Consider the following 17,512-nt stretch of genomic DNA (forward strand, 5'->3'; position numbering starts at 1 on the left):
TTCAAATATAAACACAGGGGACATAGGTTACAAGAGGAACAATCATCGATATGTAGCAATACAATGAAATTACATTGAAACGAGAGAAGGATCAGAACTGGGAGCCGGTTCCACATGGTAGGAACCCGAGGTTCAGTAGAACCTTACACCCACTGGGTCCGGGTTACCTCGATTAATCAGTGGAGCAGCTGTTTTGATTGATGCCCAATTAGAATTGCACCCATTGGATCCAGGCTGTCTCAATGGATCAGCTGATTGATGTTCTGTCTGCGATCCCTCAAGCATGACTCTAGTCCACCTAAGAGACAGCCTCTTGGTCCAGGGTTTTGGTGTTCTGACCTTTTGGTCTCCCACAGTGGAAAGAGAGAGAGAGGGGGAGAGATCATTTTATTTCCATTGAAGTGGACACAGGTTCACAGATTTATACAATAAATCCACGACTCATTTTCCCAACATCACCTTACAGAACAGTTACATAATAGTTGAGAGAGAGAGAGAGGACGTGACCACTAACTGTAAGCTGTACTGAATAGAAAGGTCTTAAGCCTAGTCTTAAAAGCAGAGACTGAGTCAGCCACCCTTACAGACACTGGGAGCTGGTTCCACATAACAAGAGCCTGATAGCTAAAGGCTCTACTTCCTGTTCTACTTTTTGAGAACCTAGGAACCTCCAGCAGACCAGCACTCTGAGAACGAAGTGTTCTCCTGGGACAGTATGGGACTAATAGCTCTTTAAGATATGATGGTTCCTGGTTGTTCAGGGCTTTATAGGTTAAGAGGAGGATTTTAAATTCTGTTCTAGATTTATCAGGAAGCCAGTGAAGGTAAGCTAACGGTGTTTTTCCACCGGACACGACGCAAATTTTCCGTGCAATGAGATTATATACAAAGTCAATGTAATGACGCGATTGTCGCTCAATCTTGAGCGGCGGACGGCGAGCGATGACATCGCAGGCGGCTGGTGGCGAGCGATGACATCGCAGGTGGCTGGTGGCGAGCGTTTCCAGTGAAAAATCCGCGCGCCCTTCGACTTGCACTGCCAGTCGGCCCCACCCACCGCTCGCCGCTCACCACCCGAAGCCCGCCGCTTCATCACTCGTCGCTCATCGCTCGAGTTGAAATAATTGAACTTTTCTTTTTTTTTTTTCCCCTTGTCCTGTTCAGCAGCTGGGGCGTGCAATATTGTATGATTATAGCCTTTTACTATCTGAACAGATTTTAATGTTAGCAGCAGGACGAGAATTAATCTCCTCCTGCTGCTGCCTTTATTTAAAGCTGGCATCCGGCATGGCTGCTGGACAGGACCGGGACGGAAACGCTCAGAGAGCGAGAGAAAGAAAAGAGAGAAAAATAAAGAGAGGGAGAACGGGGGGGGGGGGGGGGGGGGGGGGCGCACAACCTATGTACAAATTCACAACAAATGCAAAACAGTGTTGTCAACGTACCACACGCAACCAAAAACCATCCCAAACCCCAATCTAGACAACACCAAAACAGAGCCGACAACCAACACAAAAACTGACAGAACCATACATTTGTATAATTTTTTTTACTTTTTCTTTTTTCCCCCCTGATGAACCGTAGTAGTGAACAGACTGGTAACTAGTAGTAACTAGTAGTAAACTCTACTACAGATCACCATTATTGTAACCACCACAAGAAGACAAGGTAACCCAGTATGTGAAGAGTGATTAAAGATCAACGTGATCATGTGAATATGATGGTGATAGTGATGGTGATAGTGATCATGCATATATGACCTCTGACCCCTGAGAAGGCCAGAAGCAGGCCAGAGAGGCCCTCAGAGCCCAGACAGCCGGCGGTCATCAAAGAGCCCGGATCCAAGCCGCTCCCCCAGGCAGACGCCCACGCTCCAGTTCAGAAATGGGGCAGAGGAAAGCCCCGGCCGGGGACACCAGCGGTCCCGGGGCCCGGGCCCCACGGAGCCACGACCGGCAGGAGCCGGTCCACCCCGCAGGGCCGAGAGCCCAAGGCCCAAGAGCCCCAGCGCTCCGGCCACGCACCACGAGATCCAGGGCCTCAACCCCCCCCCCCCCCCCCCCCCCCCCCCCCCCCCGCGTCCACCCCCCGACCCACCCCTCCCACCCTGTCCTCTCCCACCTCACTCCCCCCACCCCAACCCAACACTTACACCCACTCACTCACGCTGACACACACACCCGCATGCGCACAGTCTCGTATTTCTATCCTCGTGGGGACCGTCCATTGACTCCCATTCATGTCTAGCCCCTAACCCTGACCCTTACCCTAACCCTAACCCACACCACAACAAAGCCTAACCCTAAAGAAATGTTTTTGCACTTTTACTTTTTTCAGTAACAACAACATGGTCAAGAAAACACTGTTTCTCCTACTTAGGACCGAAAAAGGTCCCCACAAGGCACGTCGTTCCACGTTTTGCTATCCTTGTGGGGACATTTGGCCCCGACAAGGATAGAAATACAAGAACACACACACACACACACACACACACACACACACACACACACACACACACACAGCCGGGTGCACACAGGACTGTGGGACAAACAGAAGAATCCTGTCCACTGCTGCTGTGCAGGAGACGGTGATGAGGAGGCTGTGATGTTTCTGCAGGATGTTTTGTGTTGTATATTTGTACCAGCGTGACGCGTCGCATGACTGAATTCACATACCAGCAACAAAACTCGGGCGTCTAGCGTGGCACGGTGTCATTTGTCGTGCGAATGCAGTCGCGTTAAACGTGTTAAACGCGTCCGGTGGAAACACACCGTAATATTGTGATCTCTCCTACTGGTTCTTGTGAGAACTCTTGCTGCAGCATTTTGAATGAGCTGGAGACTTTTTAGGCAAGTATTGGGGCCTCCTGATAACAAGGAATTACAGTAGTCTACTCTGGAGGTAACAAATGCATGGATTAATTTCTCAGCATCGCTTTGAGTCAGCATGTTCCTGATTTTAGAAATATTACGCAGGTGACAGAAGGGGGTCCTGCAGACCTGTTTAATGTGGGAGTTAAAGGATCAGTCCAGGTCAAAGATCACTCCCAGGTTCCTCACAGTGTTACTGGGAGTTAAAGCAACACCATCTAGGGTCAGTATTATTATTTATTTATTGGACAGAAAGCAAAGCAGAACTCAGACCAATCAGTTAACAAGCTTGACAAAAATTAATCGTAGAAAATGAGATTCTCTGGCACTAAAATCATTTATTTTCCAGCCTGTGAGTTTGAACCACTTCAAATGCACCACTTAAAAATGATCAATCTATTTTTAATAAGCTTAGATGGAGACAGGTGAACAATGAAAATGATTTTGATTTTTTTTTTAATAAGTTTCTGGCTTATTTCTCTTTCAAATATAGAGAGTTCCAATTCTTTAGGTTTGGTCTTTTAAATATTTAAACATTAAAAAAAGCTATAAAATAACTTTTCATTAGGAAAACATGTAAAAACATTTAAAAATATTTAATTATTTATTAACAAATATATAATAAGTAATGATAAAAACAACACAGGAATTTGTGCATTTTTAAATTAATAAAAGAAATGAAGTAAATTCATAATTATCAATTAAATAAAGTAAAATAAACAAATAAAATAAAGACAGTATAAACACAGACATATAGAAATCAAACGAGAACTCAAAACAAGCATTTTGAAAAGATTCTTTTTTCACTAACTTCATATTTCTTCTCCAGCCTGTCAGCCTGAACCACTTATTAAAAATGAAGAATCCAGTTTGAACAAGCTCAGATCTCTAATTAAAACAAGTCCTGACTCCAGAAACATCTGGGCTCCCCATCTCGTCATTACATTTCTTTAATATTTTCTCCAAACACGAAGCGAAGCTGCAAACGGAGTGCGGTGATGATTGAGAAACACTTCAGAAGCAGAGAAGAAGAGGCGCTGATTGATCGATCAATACAGAAAGCTTCGAGGGAGAGAACGAGAAATCAAAGGGTGTGATTAGAGGAAAGAAGTGTGTGTGTGTGTGTGTGTGTGTGTGTGTGTGTGTGTGTGGGAGGTAGGAGTGTTTTGATCAGTGAGCTGGAGACACATTAAAGGAAGGCTGAGCGGTGAAACACTGGAGACCAGCAGAGGAGGGAGAGCAGTGCTAGTAATACTAGTAATACTAGTAATACTAGTATTAATGGTAGTGATAGTAGTGGTGGTGGAAGTGCAGAGTGTGGTGGAAGTACAAGTAGTAGTATTACTAGTGGTAGTAGTAATGGTAGCTTAGATCATGCTGGTAATGGTAATGATAATATTAGTATGGTAATAGTGGTGGTAACAGTAGTAGCAGTAGTACTAGCAGCAGTAGTAGGAGTAGTAGTAAAATTAGTAGTGGTAGTAGTGATGCTAGTAGTAGTAACAGTAGCAATAGTAATGGTAGTTATAGTGGTGGGAGCAGTAATTGAAGTAGTAGTAGTAGCAGTAGTAGTAGTAGTAGTAAAATTAGTGGTGGTAGTAGTAATGTAATAGTGACTGCAGGGCTTTTTGTCATTTCTTTCAAGTTATTTATTTATTTATTTATTCATTATTTATTTTCCCTTATCCTGTTGGGCCGCTGGGGCGTGTAATTTTGTATGATTGTAGCCTTTTACTGTCCGAACAGGTTTTAATGTTATCAGCAGGAAGAGACTGAATCTCCTCCTGCTGCTGCCTTTACTTGAAACTGGCATACGACATGGCTGCCGGACAGGACCGGGACGGAAACGCTCAGAGAGCGAGAGACAGAGAAAGAGAGAGAGAGATAAAGAGAGGGGGAACGGGGTAAGGAGGGTGGTGGGGGGGTGGGGGTTGGACGACAGCAAAACATATATCCAAATTCACAAAACACACCACATGCAACAGAAAACAATCACAAACCACGATGTAAACAGCACCAAAACAGAGCCGACAACCAACACAGAGGCCGACACCAAACCAAACCAGAACCAATTTTTTGTTTTATTATTTTTTTCCCCCCCACAAAAAAGTGGAAGAAACAAAAAGTCGATGAAACAAGCAAGTGGACAGACAGGGCCTTAACAAGAAAAGGAGGTGTAGAGAAGGGCAACGACACCACAAGCTTTTTTTTTCTCTCGATAATATAGCTAGTAGTAAACTGGGGGCGTGCAAACTGAAAGATCGAGTACGAAATTTCACCGGGAATTACACATTTCTTTCAAGTTAAAGTAGAACCATGCAACTTTTGCTTTAGCGCTCCCCCTACTGATCTCCTGTGAAAGCTCACTGTCGTAAACGTTTTCCGCGAAGTTTTTTTTTCCAATTTTAGTGAAAAAAAACTAGTTTCTGGTATAATCTGAGTAACTTTTGCTGCAATCTGAATATATCCTGATATAATCTGAATATATCCTGATATAATATGAATATACCCTAATAAAATATGAATATATCCTGATATATTCTGAATATATCTTGACATAATCTGAATATATCCTGATATAATCTGAATATATCCCAATAAAATCTGAATATGTCCTGATATAATCGGACTGTTTTCTAATATATTCTGAATACAATCTGATATACTCTGACTGTATCCTGATACAATCTGATCTTAAAAAACAAACTCTATGTTTTTCAAACTATTTGTTTTCATTCTGTCTGCAAAAAGAAAAAAACAACAAGAAAAAAAAAACACTCAGGAGGTCAAACCTAACAATAAAGGTGGATAATCTCACCAGTTTCTTAAACCAAGGATCAGATTTCTTCCTCAATCCGGAGACAAACGGCGCGAGACGCGAGCCGTCAGTGATCAGAGGGATTCAAACCGTCAATCTCTGTGACCTTCAGCGTCTTCTCACCTGTCAGTCCGGCTCCCATGACCTTTCAGGGCTTTTATTTTATAATTTTTGTTCTTACAGAAGACTGCCAGCGTCGCTCTTATCTTCCTCCAGAGCTGATAATACCCCAACAGACACACACACACACACACACACACACACACACACACACACACACACACATCTCGCTCATCTTGATGTGGAAAAGTCAGCTTTGCTCCACAGATTAGGGCTTGATGTGTGTGACAGCTGATGTGTGTGTGTGTGTGTGTGTGTGTGTGTGTGTGCGTGTGTGTGTGTGTGTGTGTTTGCGTTTGTGTGTAAACTGTGAAAGATCGATGGGAACAATATGAAATAAATTTGATTGATTTGATTCAAACTATTTTTTTTCAGTTTGAGCAACAAGTCAAAGATAGAATAGATGCAGATTTTTATGCTTTTATTTTGAGATACATTTAATAGTGTTGTGTAATTAGGATACAAATATAGTAACTGTAATCTGTTATAGTACATATAAAGTATATATAAATAAAATGTGCCATGTGTTTCCAGGTATATCTGATATAAGCATGCTTTACTGAGCGCTTTTGAAACACTTTTGAAAATTGGATGAAATATTCCAGACACACAACTCTATGCTAGACATATAAAGAGCAGACAACATAGACATATAAGGAGTAGATGACAAACACATCATTTACATATATACAGGGTGTTTTGCTGGATGGTTGCTTCTTTAGTTGGTTTGTTAGAGGGTTATTTCTATGGTTGGTTGGTTTGTTGTTGTTTCGATTAGTTACGGCTTTGGTTGGTTTTAGGTTGGTTGTTGCTTTGTTGTTTGTGTACTTTGTTGGTTGGTTGGTTTGTTGGTTGGTTGGTTGATTGGTTGGTTGGTTGGCGGGTTGGTTGGTTGTTCGGCTGGTTGGTTGGTTGGTTGGTTGGTTGGTTGGTTGGTTGGTTGGTTGGTTGGTTGGTTGGTGGCTGGGTTGGTTGGTTGGTTGGTTGGTTGGTTGGTTGGTTGGTTGGTTGGTTGGTTGGTGGCTGGGTTGGTTGGTTGGTTGGTTGGTTGGTTGGTTGGTTGGTTGGTTGGTTGGTTGGTTGGTGGCTGGGTTGGTTGGTTGGTTGGTTGGTTGGTTGGTTGGATGGTTGGTTGGTTGGTTGGTTGGTTGGTTGGTGGGGGGCTTGTTTGGTTGGTTGGTTGGTTGGTTGGTTAAGTTTTTGGTTGGTCCATTGTTGTGTTATGGTTTGTGTACATCGTTGGTTGGTTGTTTACTTCCTATCTTTCTTGCTTGACTGACTGAATGACAGGATGTTCTCTTCTGTTCACATCTTGGTTTCCAGCTGCTCTTCATCCTCACTCCTCCTCACATTGACACAATTTCACCACATAATTAACAAGAAAACATCTCTGAGTCACAAGTTTTTCAAAATAAAAGTTTTCCCAACATTAAAACAAAACATGCTGTACATTTTAAAAGCATTGAGAAAATCAGCTGCAGAGTCTCGTAAGTGAGGAGCGCAGGTCTTTAGTTCCTGATCATTTCCGTTAACCTTTGACCTCCAGCTGGAGCCATCAGGGATGAAATGATCTCTAGAGCCTGAACCCCCCCTGACCCCCCTCCCCCTCTTGATCCCCTCCCCCCATAATCCGACAGGGAGCTAATTGACGCCCCAATTAGCATCATGTCTTCTCCATTAGGGACGGTTAATCTTTGACCCCAACACAGTGATATGACGGGCGGAGGACCCCCCCCCCCCCCCCCCCCACACACACACACACACACACACACACACTTCACACTTCACCCCCCCCCCCCCCCCCCCCCCCCCGTTCTAATTGAGGCGCCACAAGTATAATTACGGTGAGAATCATCCCCGGACCGACTGACGGATTAGGGAGATAATCTGTTGACCCTATGACTGCCTGTCATTGACCCCGCCCCCTCTAGCCCCTCCCCCACCCTCCCAGAGAAAAAGAGATATATGAGGGGGAATAACGAGCGAGTAGAGCGAGTAGAGGGAAGAGCCAAGAGGATCCATTTCTGAGGGATTAATATCCAGAAGATTCTTCAGTCTCTCGTCACCTTGACAACAAATAATCAACAAACAAACAAACAGCAATGACTTCATCTTTTTAGTTTTGACAACAGTTGATGTGATCTGTTTATTTGACAGTCAGGAATTGATTTCAGTCAAATTTAAAGAGGATTTCCAGGCAGATGGAATGATGATTACCCATAATTCCCTACTAGAACGAGGGGTGTGGTACAGTCTTTCCCTACAGTTCCACCTGGACCCAAACCAGGATCCAGAGTAGGGTCATTGATCCTAAACTGAAGATTCTGGTAAAGGCAAGTTGCATTGGCCAGGAATCGAACCCAGGCCTCACACTTGGGAGGCGATAACTCTGCCACTGAACCACCAATGCTCAGTTGAAGCTCTACCTCGTTCCTTTCCCACAATTCCAATCTGGACCCAAACCCGGGCCTAGATCCTTTTCCTCTATATCTGACCCGGGCTTGATCCAGGGTCTGGATCTTTCCCTCCAGATCCACCCAGGACCCAAATCAGGATCTATATCCTTGTCTACCAATTCCAGACCAGACCAAAACCAGGGTCTAGATACTTCCCTATAATTCCTGCCCCTACCTGAACCAGGATCTGGATACTTCTCTTCAATTCCAAACCAAACCCAAACCAGGATCTGGATCTTTCCTTCCAGTTCCAACCCGGACATGATCCAGGATCTTGGTTCTTTCCTACAATCCGAAACCGGACCCAAATCAGGATCCGGATTTCTTCCCGAAGATTGCAAAATGGACCAGATCAAGGGTCTGGATCCTTCCGTACACATCTGAACTAGGGCTGTCGCGGTATACCGGTATTGACGATAATCGTGGTATTAAAAAAATTAATTTCAATATCGTGTTCAAAATGCCCATATGATAATATCGCAAAGAGGATCTAGTGCCACTTGAAAAATGTTGAATTGTATTTTCAAAATCCGCTCCTGTTCTTCCATCATGCTTCGTCTCCCTCCTGCAGCACCCCTCCCCCTCCCCCTCACATATAAACACAGCCGGAGCAGCGGTAGCCGCACAGCTCCTAGCTAGCACGGCTCCTAGGTCGGGTGGCTCCCAGTTAGCAAGCGTCACGAGTGAACTAAACATGTCGGCGGTGGCTGACAATGACAGCTAGACGCTCTATCCTAACCCAAAAAATGTGATGTCGGTGGTATGGGAGTTTTTGGGTTCCTAAAAGTGGAAGCGGACAAGTTTGACGACACGCCAATTTGCAAGAAATGCCGAGCTTCATAAAAATCTGCCATAAGCAGAGAATGGAAACAGAAAAAGAAAAATATCCCAGGGATTGTTCAGTAGACATATCACTTGTCATTCTTCAGTTACACACAAATGCTTTGTCCCTGCTATCCACAAATGATTTTCTTGTAGTTACAGCAGATTTTGCACCCATCCAGGTAGTAGTGGGGCCCCATTACGTAGGTTCCAGGCGTGTCACTGTAATGTATCCGGGGGTTTCAAGTTGTGTCGCTGATATCTGCCGTCTGTCAGGGCCCCCTTCTAGCAACTAACCGGTAAGTAATCAGAAAGGGCCCCATGCGGGGGATTTTCGACACACTGTCGTTGGGTTTTCATAACCCACCGACTCTACGTAAATTACGTAAGACTGGCTTATATGACAAACTATTCCCAAAAACCCGATTTATTTTCTGGATTTAAAGTTCTTTATGCCCAGACATTCTCTGAAGGCAGCTTAATATCCTGATACCGGTGTAAAATTACAGCCTCATAAACCCTTTAAACAAGTCACTTTTACATCCCTCAGAGTAAACAAAACTTTTCAACCTTTCAGATTAAAAGCATGGAATAATTCCTGCCTTTTAAAACATCCTCTTGACATTAGCCGAGTTAAAAAAAAAAAAAATCAGTTATCTTTCATCTCCATGGAAACGGGGACAATTAAAACTGAACGGGGTAAACTGCATTTCATAAAGTTCCGTCCCCATGGAAATGGGGAAAAATACATTTACCAAAAAAGTTTAGTCTCCTTGGAATCAGGGGGAAACTACATTTCTTTAAAGTTCCATCTTGTTCTCCTTAGAAATGGAAAGAGAAGTAATTTCCTGGGGTCTATGTTGCATCCTTTTGAGGTTGATTTGAACTTTTTTTTTTTTTATTTTGGTGTATTTTATTTTACATCTTTTGGAGGTTGATTTGAATGTGTGTATTTTGCATTATTTTCTTTTGCATCGCTTTGAGGTTTTGATTGTTGTCTTTGCATTAGTTTATTTGGCATCTTTTAGAGGTGGTTTAATTTTTTTTTTAATTTTTCATCTTTTTTAACATTTTGAATTTATTTTTAGCTTAATTTAATTTTGCACCTTTTTTGTAAGGTTCATTAGATTTTTTTTTTATTCTGCTTTATTTTCTTTTCCATCTTTTTGAGGTTGATTTGACGAACAGAAAACCACATGAAACACCAGTGGAATGGAAACTGTCCTGTGAGCTGCTTCTCCTCTCCTCCCCCATCAGTGAGGAGAAACACCAGTTGGAACCACGCTCCTGGTTGATGTTCCCAGTAGGATGGGTTTGGAGGAGACACCTGTATCACTCTCTGTTCTAAACTCTTCAAACTGTGGATGAACAGCTGGTAAGTTCTACTAAATACATTGTTGTTTATCGAAACATCTCCATCCATTTGCACTGAGAAATGTTTGGTGCATTCAAGAGCGCCAGGGAAATTCCAGCTTCATAGACAAACTTTAAAATTTTTTTTTTTTTTTTCATAGAGGTGCAAAGTTTGTGTTGATTATTAGTCTGTCTCCATGAAAATGGGAAAAACTACATTTCTTAAATGTTCCAAGTCCATCTCCGTGGAAACGGAGAAAACTAAATTGTCAAAAAAGTTCTGTCTCTACGGAAATGGTGGAAAACTACATTTTTTAATCAGTCTGTGTTGATTATTAGATTTATATAATTGCTAATTATTTAAAATATTGATGAAGTTTAAGTCAAACATTTATTAAACATAAACTATGAAAAGTGCATTTCATTTCTTAAACATTCTGTTTCCGTGGAAATGGGGGAAAACTACATGTCCAAAAAGTTCCGTCTCCTTGGAAACGGGGAAAAATAAAAGTTCTAAAATGTTCCATCTGTGTGGAAACGTGGTGAAAACACTTTTATTTTCTTAAATATTGCGTCTCAACAAAATTAGGGGAAAATTAATTTCTTAAAGGTTCCAAATCCGTCTCCATGGAAACAGAGAGAACCACAGGTTAATGACCAGAAAACCATTGAAGAACCACTAGGTTAACCACTGGTGATTAACCACTGGTTAACCACATCAGTACAGTGAACATGAATCAAACCATGTCTCTGTTTATTTTATCTCTGCTTTCATTTCATTTGTAAAACAAACAAACAACCCTTGACTCCACTTCCTGTTTATTTTCTCATCACTCAACATTTTAAAACAGCTGTCAAAACATCAGCAGTGAGACCGACGCCTACTTTCTAAACAAGCATCAGCTGCGGGGGGATGCGTCTCTTTGATTTATCTTCTTTTATTTTGAAAAGCCATATGAGGACAGAGGGGAATGAGCGTATATCGAAATCAGAAGAAGGTGTCACTTCTTGTCAGGTCCGGATCCCAGAGGAAATAATGTGGCGGCAGGTTTGTAAACAAGAGGCGCCGCTTCATTTTCTCCTTCTCCCGCTCAAATGTGTCGTGTTGAGTGGATAATAGAAGAAGAAAAACACGACCTGAGTGTTTTATTTTTTCATTCGGATGCATTTTCGGGAATAACACTGCAGTTTTTTTGAGTGTGATTGAAAGTTCTTCTCAAAAGTAGAGAGATTGCATACCACACTGCTCAAGTTCTCATTGAAATTCATGATATGTACGAAATCTATATCTATGAAACGAGTTTGATAGAGCTATATCCAAACACAGAACCGTGAACAGGGTGGTGTAATCTGACACTACTTCCTGGTTCCTGTAGCCCATCACTACTTCCTGGTTCTGCAGCCCATCACTACTTCCTGGTTCCTGTAGTCCATCACTACTTCCTGGTTCTGTAGCCCATCACTACTTCCTGGTTCCTGTAGCCCATCACTACTTCCTGGTTCCTGTAGTCCATCACTACTTCCTAATTCCTGTAGTCCATCACTACTTCCTGGTTCCGGTAGTCCATCACTACTTCCTGGTTCCTGTAGCCCATCACTACTTCCTGGTTCTTGTAGTCCATCACTTCTTCCTGGTTCCTGCAGTCTGTCACTACTTCCTGGTTTCTGTAGTCAGTCACCATTTCCTGATTGATGTCGTACATCGCTACTTCCTTTTTACTGCAGTTCATCACTACTTCCTGGTTCCTGTATCTCATAACTACTTCCTGGTTCCTGTAGTCCACCAGTACTTTCTGGTTGCTGTCATCCATCACTACTTCCTGGTTCCTGTAGCCCATCACTACTTCCTGGTTTCTTTCATCCACCAATATGACTTCCTGTTGTTGCCAAACAAACATTATATCCTCAATGTTTGTGCTGCCACCGGGATTTGTAAAGAACAACAGCAACACATCTGGCTCAATGACAAATTGTTTGGTGCACTGAGGTGAAAAATAAACATAAATAAACATAAATAAACACCAACCCTTGTATTTTTTTCCTTTTTGACACGTTCTCCGTTCTCCGGCTGTGAATCCTCTCATGACTCCATGTTTACTGAACACCCTGAGCGGGAGGCTCGGCAGTTGTTTACACTCTGGTGATCCGCTGTGAATATGTAAACATTTCCTTATATGTGGTAAACACATCTACACAGGAAACAGATCCGATTGCTACATTTCTCTCTGAACTGATTCAAATGCTTCTTTCAGCATGCACCATGATTGGAAAAGATCAATGGATTTGTTCAGATATTCTGAATGACTATGTTTACCCATGTTAATTTTGTTTTGTTTTGATGGTCCAATGACAACAGTGGTCAGAGTTACTGACAATACAACTTTTTGAAAATGGTTCCAAAGGCGGAACTTTTTGAAAATGCTTCAACTCTGTGAGGAAAATACAAATTTTTAGAATTTCCTGACTGTTGAAACAGTTGGAAACGCTCAGAATCTGTGGAAAGCGAATATATGCAGCTTTTTGAAAATGATAGGACGCTGTCTTCATGGAAATGGGAATACTACAACTATTGGAAAAGCTCAGACTCTGTGAAGACGGGAGATATGCAACTTTTTTTAAACTGCTTAAACTCCGTCTTCATGGTAACGGGGAAAATGCAAGGTTTTTCCTGAAATGCTTTAGCATGTAGCATTTGGCAGCTAGCATCTGGCATGGAGCATGGCGCATGTAGCATCTGGCATGTAGTATCTAGCCTGTAGCATCTAGCATCTAGCATGTGGTATCTACCATCTAGCATGTAGCAGAGGTGGGAGATTGGAGCCTGATCAAGTCATCTCCATGCCATGTTTTTGTCCTCACCTTGTACCACAGACAAGCTGAGGAGCAGGGTTGATTAGATTCACCTGGTGTGATACATGGTCAAAGCAAAAACATGGCACGAAGATGACTTGATCAGGCTCCACTCTCCCACCTCTAGCATGTAGCATCTAGCATGTAGCATGTAGTATTTAGCATCTGGCATGTAGTATCTAGCCTGTAGCATCTAGAATCTAGCATGTGGTATCTACCATCTAGCATGTAGCATCTAGCATGTAGTATCTAGCATGTAGCATGTGGCATGTGGCATGTATCATGCTCGATGCTACATGTAGCATGTAGCATCTGTGTTTTCATGTGAATTCGGACTTTTGACATGTTTTTCTATGAAATGATACACGAGGCTTCTATTTTGAAGTCTTCAGTGATGATTGGTCGATTTGTGAGAGATTAAAAGGACATTTCAGCTTTTTGGTTTGTAATTTTGACAGATTCCTTAACCATAAACAAAACAGAAAGAGAGAGAGAGAGAGAGAGAGAGAGAGAGAGAGAGAGAGAGAGAGAGAGAGAGAGAGAGAGAGAGAGAGAGACATAGACACGGAGACAAAGACATAGAAACATAGAGAGAGCGTGATACAGACATAGAGACATGGATTTAGAGACATAGAGCCATTAAGAGACAGACACATAAAGAGAGATGTAGAGACATAGAGAGAGAGACATAGACAAACACACATAGAGACATACAGAGATAGATATATATAGATACATAGACATGGAGACATAGAGAGAGAGACATAGAGCCATGGACATAGAGACATAGAGGGACGTGGACATAGAGGCATAAAGATAGAGACATGGGCATAGAGAGAGAGACATAGAGAAAGAGAGACACTGAGACTTAGAAAGCGATACATCGAGATATAGACGTGGAGACATAGAGCGATAGAGACATGGATACATAGACATGTAGACATATAGATAGAGAGACATAGAGATGTAGACATATAGAGACAGGGACATTGAGACCCAGAGAGAGAGAGAGAGAGAGACATGGACATAGAAACATAGACAGAGAGACATAGAGACACAGAAAGAGAGACAGAGACATAGACATGGGGACATAAAGAGAGAATGAGGTAGAGGAGAGAGAGAGAGAGGGAGAGAGGGAGAGAGAGGTGTTGAGAGAGAGACATAGAGCAGCAGCAGCAGCGTTCTTGGGGTGTTGTGGGTAGCTCTCCTCTCTCTCTCTCTCTCTCTCTCTCTCTCTCTCTCGCTCTCTCTCTCTCTCCTCCAGCGGACGAGTCGTTGCTGATCATTCTCCGTTGGAGCTCCGACTCGGCGGCGGCGGTTCTCGCTCGCGCTCCTGGATCTTTACAATACCGCTCTATATATGTGTGTGTGACGTGCACGCGCGCGTGCGTCTGGGTTCGCCCGTCTCGCTGTGAGATTATTACCCTTCCAAAATAAAAGCCCAGGAGGATGCTGGGACTCGTGCAGCTCCTCGCAGCGCTCGTCTGCGGCAGCCAAGGTAAGGGGGGGTGGGGGCGGGGGCGTGCATGTGACGTGCACGCCGGTGACTTTGTGGACAAGTTGATGTTGCAGCAGAGGAGGGGGGGCAGCAGGGGGGGCAGTTGTTTAACCGGACGTTGTTTTGCAGTTGAGGCACGTCGCTCAGGGTCCGGACTGAGGGGGGGTATAATGCTGCCCCCCCTTTTCTTTTCCTCCACCTCCTCCTGAATCTTTCCCCATCTTTAATTTTTTGTTTGTAGATTTTTGTTTTGTAAATATTTGAATTTTTCACACAATGTTTAGAAAAGTCTATATTTTCTTTTTTTGTTTGTTTTTATTTTTTAAATGTATATTTAGCTCATAGGAGAAGTTCATCATCTCTAGTCTGAAGGACTTTTTTGAATTTTTTTTTTTAATTTTTTTAGGACATTTCATTAAAAAAATCCCTCCTCTGCATTTTTTATTTATTTTATTTTAATTTTTTGTTACATTTTTTTTGTAGGTGAGGTTCATCATTTCTATCCAGAAATTATTTTTTAATTTATTTAATTTTTCATTTTTTTTAAGGTTTTTAAGATTCATTTTTAAACATATTATTTTTTTATTTTTAATTACTTTATTTAATCAATTTTTTAAAATTACTTTTAATTCATTTATATTTAGCAGAATTTTATTTGGATTTTTATTTCTTGGAAAGGTTAATCCCCTGTTTTATTTTTTAATTATCTTCCTTTTTTATTTTTTTTTAAAACAATATAATTTATTACATATTTTTCATTGTTTTTTTCTTTTTTCTTTTAGAAATGCACCGTGTTTTCTAAAATGTCTTCCTTTTTAATTTTTTTTTTGTATTTTTTTCTGAGGTTTTCATGTCATATATTCCTTAACATCTTTTTTCTTTTTTAGTTTTACCTCATTTATTTTTCCCGAGAGGTCCGTCCTCTCCCGTCTAGAACATCATTTTTTCCAGTCTGAGATGAAAGTTTTTGCTGCTTTAATTAGCTTTTCACAGGTGTGTGTGTCTCTTCTCTGTGTGTGTATGTGTGTGTCTGTGTGTGTGTGTGTGTGTGTGTGTGTGTGTGTGTGTGTGTGTGTGTGTGTGTGTGTGTGTGTGTGTTGCTCACACACCACCTCGGCGGATGTTTGACTACAAGCCCGCTGCTCAGACACACTCGGGTCTGTGTTAGCACGCGTCAGCGCGTGCGTTCGTGTATGTGTGTGTGTGTGTGTGTGTGTGTGTGTGTGTGTGTGTGTGTTTGCACCTCGTCACGCCTGCTCGACGCGTTAAAAAAAAAATCTCCCATGATCCTTCACTGTCAGCTTGATGGTGGAAGTGAGGATCCCAGAATCACAGCGGAGATGTTGGAGATGTGTGTGTGTGTGTGTGTGTGTGTGTGTGTGTGTGTGTGTGTGTGTGTGTGTGTGTGTGTGTGTGCGCGCATGGCAGCAGGTGGGGGGGAGAGCGCTGCTCTCTGCTGCAGGAGGAGTTTTCAGGCACCCCTAAAAGTAACACTCCTAACAGGAAGTGGAACAAAACGAAAACGTGACCAAATTTTTGTTTTTGTTTGACTTTTTTATAATAAATAACAACAAAGTTGATCATTTTTTTTGCAATGTTTTTTTTTCATGAAAACAAATAATATTGAGGTAGTTTAATTTTGAAATAGTGTCTATTTTGGATAATATGGATCTCCTGTGGTTTAGAGTTGATGTGGATCAGGAGGCTGTAGAGTCTGGAGGTAGAGGAAGGTAAATGGAGTGTTGTGCAGTGGAGGAGTGAGGAGGGAATCAAACCTGTAGTGCACTGGATTCACACCAGAAATGTGTCAGAAATGCATCACAAACCGTGCTGCAATCAGGCCACAATCGCATCAGAATCACACCACAACTGTCTTGCATTCGCACCAGATTTGCACCGGAATCGTACTACAAGTTCGACAAATGATTCCGGAGCTGCAAGAAAAACTGCACCACAATCGTGCCATGAATGCTCCACTGCTGTGCCGTATTTGCACCACAACCATCGAAAAACAATACCACAATTGCACCACAACTCCCCACAATCGCACCACAATTGCACTACAATTGTGCTGCAATCGCACCGTAACCACACCAAAATTGCACCACAATCACACCACAATCGCACTATAACCGCACCACAATCGCACCACCCCCACACTACAACTGTGCTGCAATCGCACCACAATTGCACCACAATTGCACAACAATCGCACCGCAATCGCACCAGAACTGCACCACAACCACACGTCAACTCTGCTGCAATCACACCATAACCACACCACAATCGCACAACAACCATACCACAACTGTGCTGCAATCGCACCGTAACCACACCACAACTGCACCACAATCGCACCATAACCACACCACAATCACACCATAACCACACCACAACCGCACCACAATCGCACCACAACTGCACCCATAATCGCACCACAATTGCACCACAACTGCACCCATAATCGCACCACAACTGCACCACAATTGCACCACAATCACACCACAATTGCACCACAATCACAGCACAAACGCAACACAATTGCACCATAATCGCACCACAATCGCACCACAATTGCACCACAATAACAGCACAACCGTGTTGCGATTGCACCGTAACCACACCACAATCGCAACACAAGCACAACAAAATCGCACCACAAACACACCACAATCGCACCACAATTACACAACAATCACAGCACAACTGTGCTGCAATTGCACCG

At 42.6% G+C, this 17,512-nt stretch overlaps 1 pseudogene; it reads right to left on the minus strand.

Moving 5' to 3' along the window:
* Positions 1-509: 509 nt before the first annotated feature.
* LOC115384261 (uncharacterized) lies at positions 510-12,250 on the minus strand (annotated as a pseudogene).
* Between the last annotated feature and the right edge of the window lie 5,262 nt (positions 12,251-17,512).

This window comes from Salarias fasciatus, assembly GCF_902148845.1.
Source record: "Salarias fasciatus chromosome 23 unlocalized genomic scaffold, fSalaFa1.1 super_scaffold_20, whole genome shotgun sequence".
Classification (NCBI taxonomy): Eukaryota; Metazoa; Chordata; class Actinopteri; order Blenniiformes; family Blenniidae; genus Salarias; species Salarias fasciatus.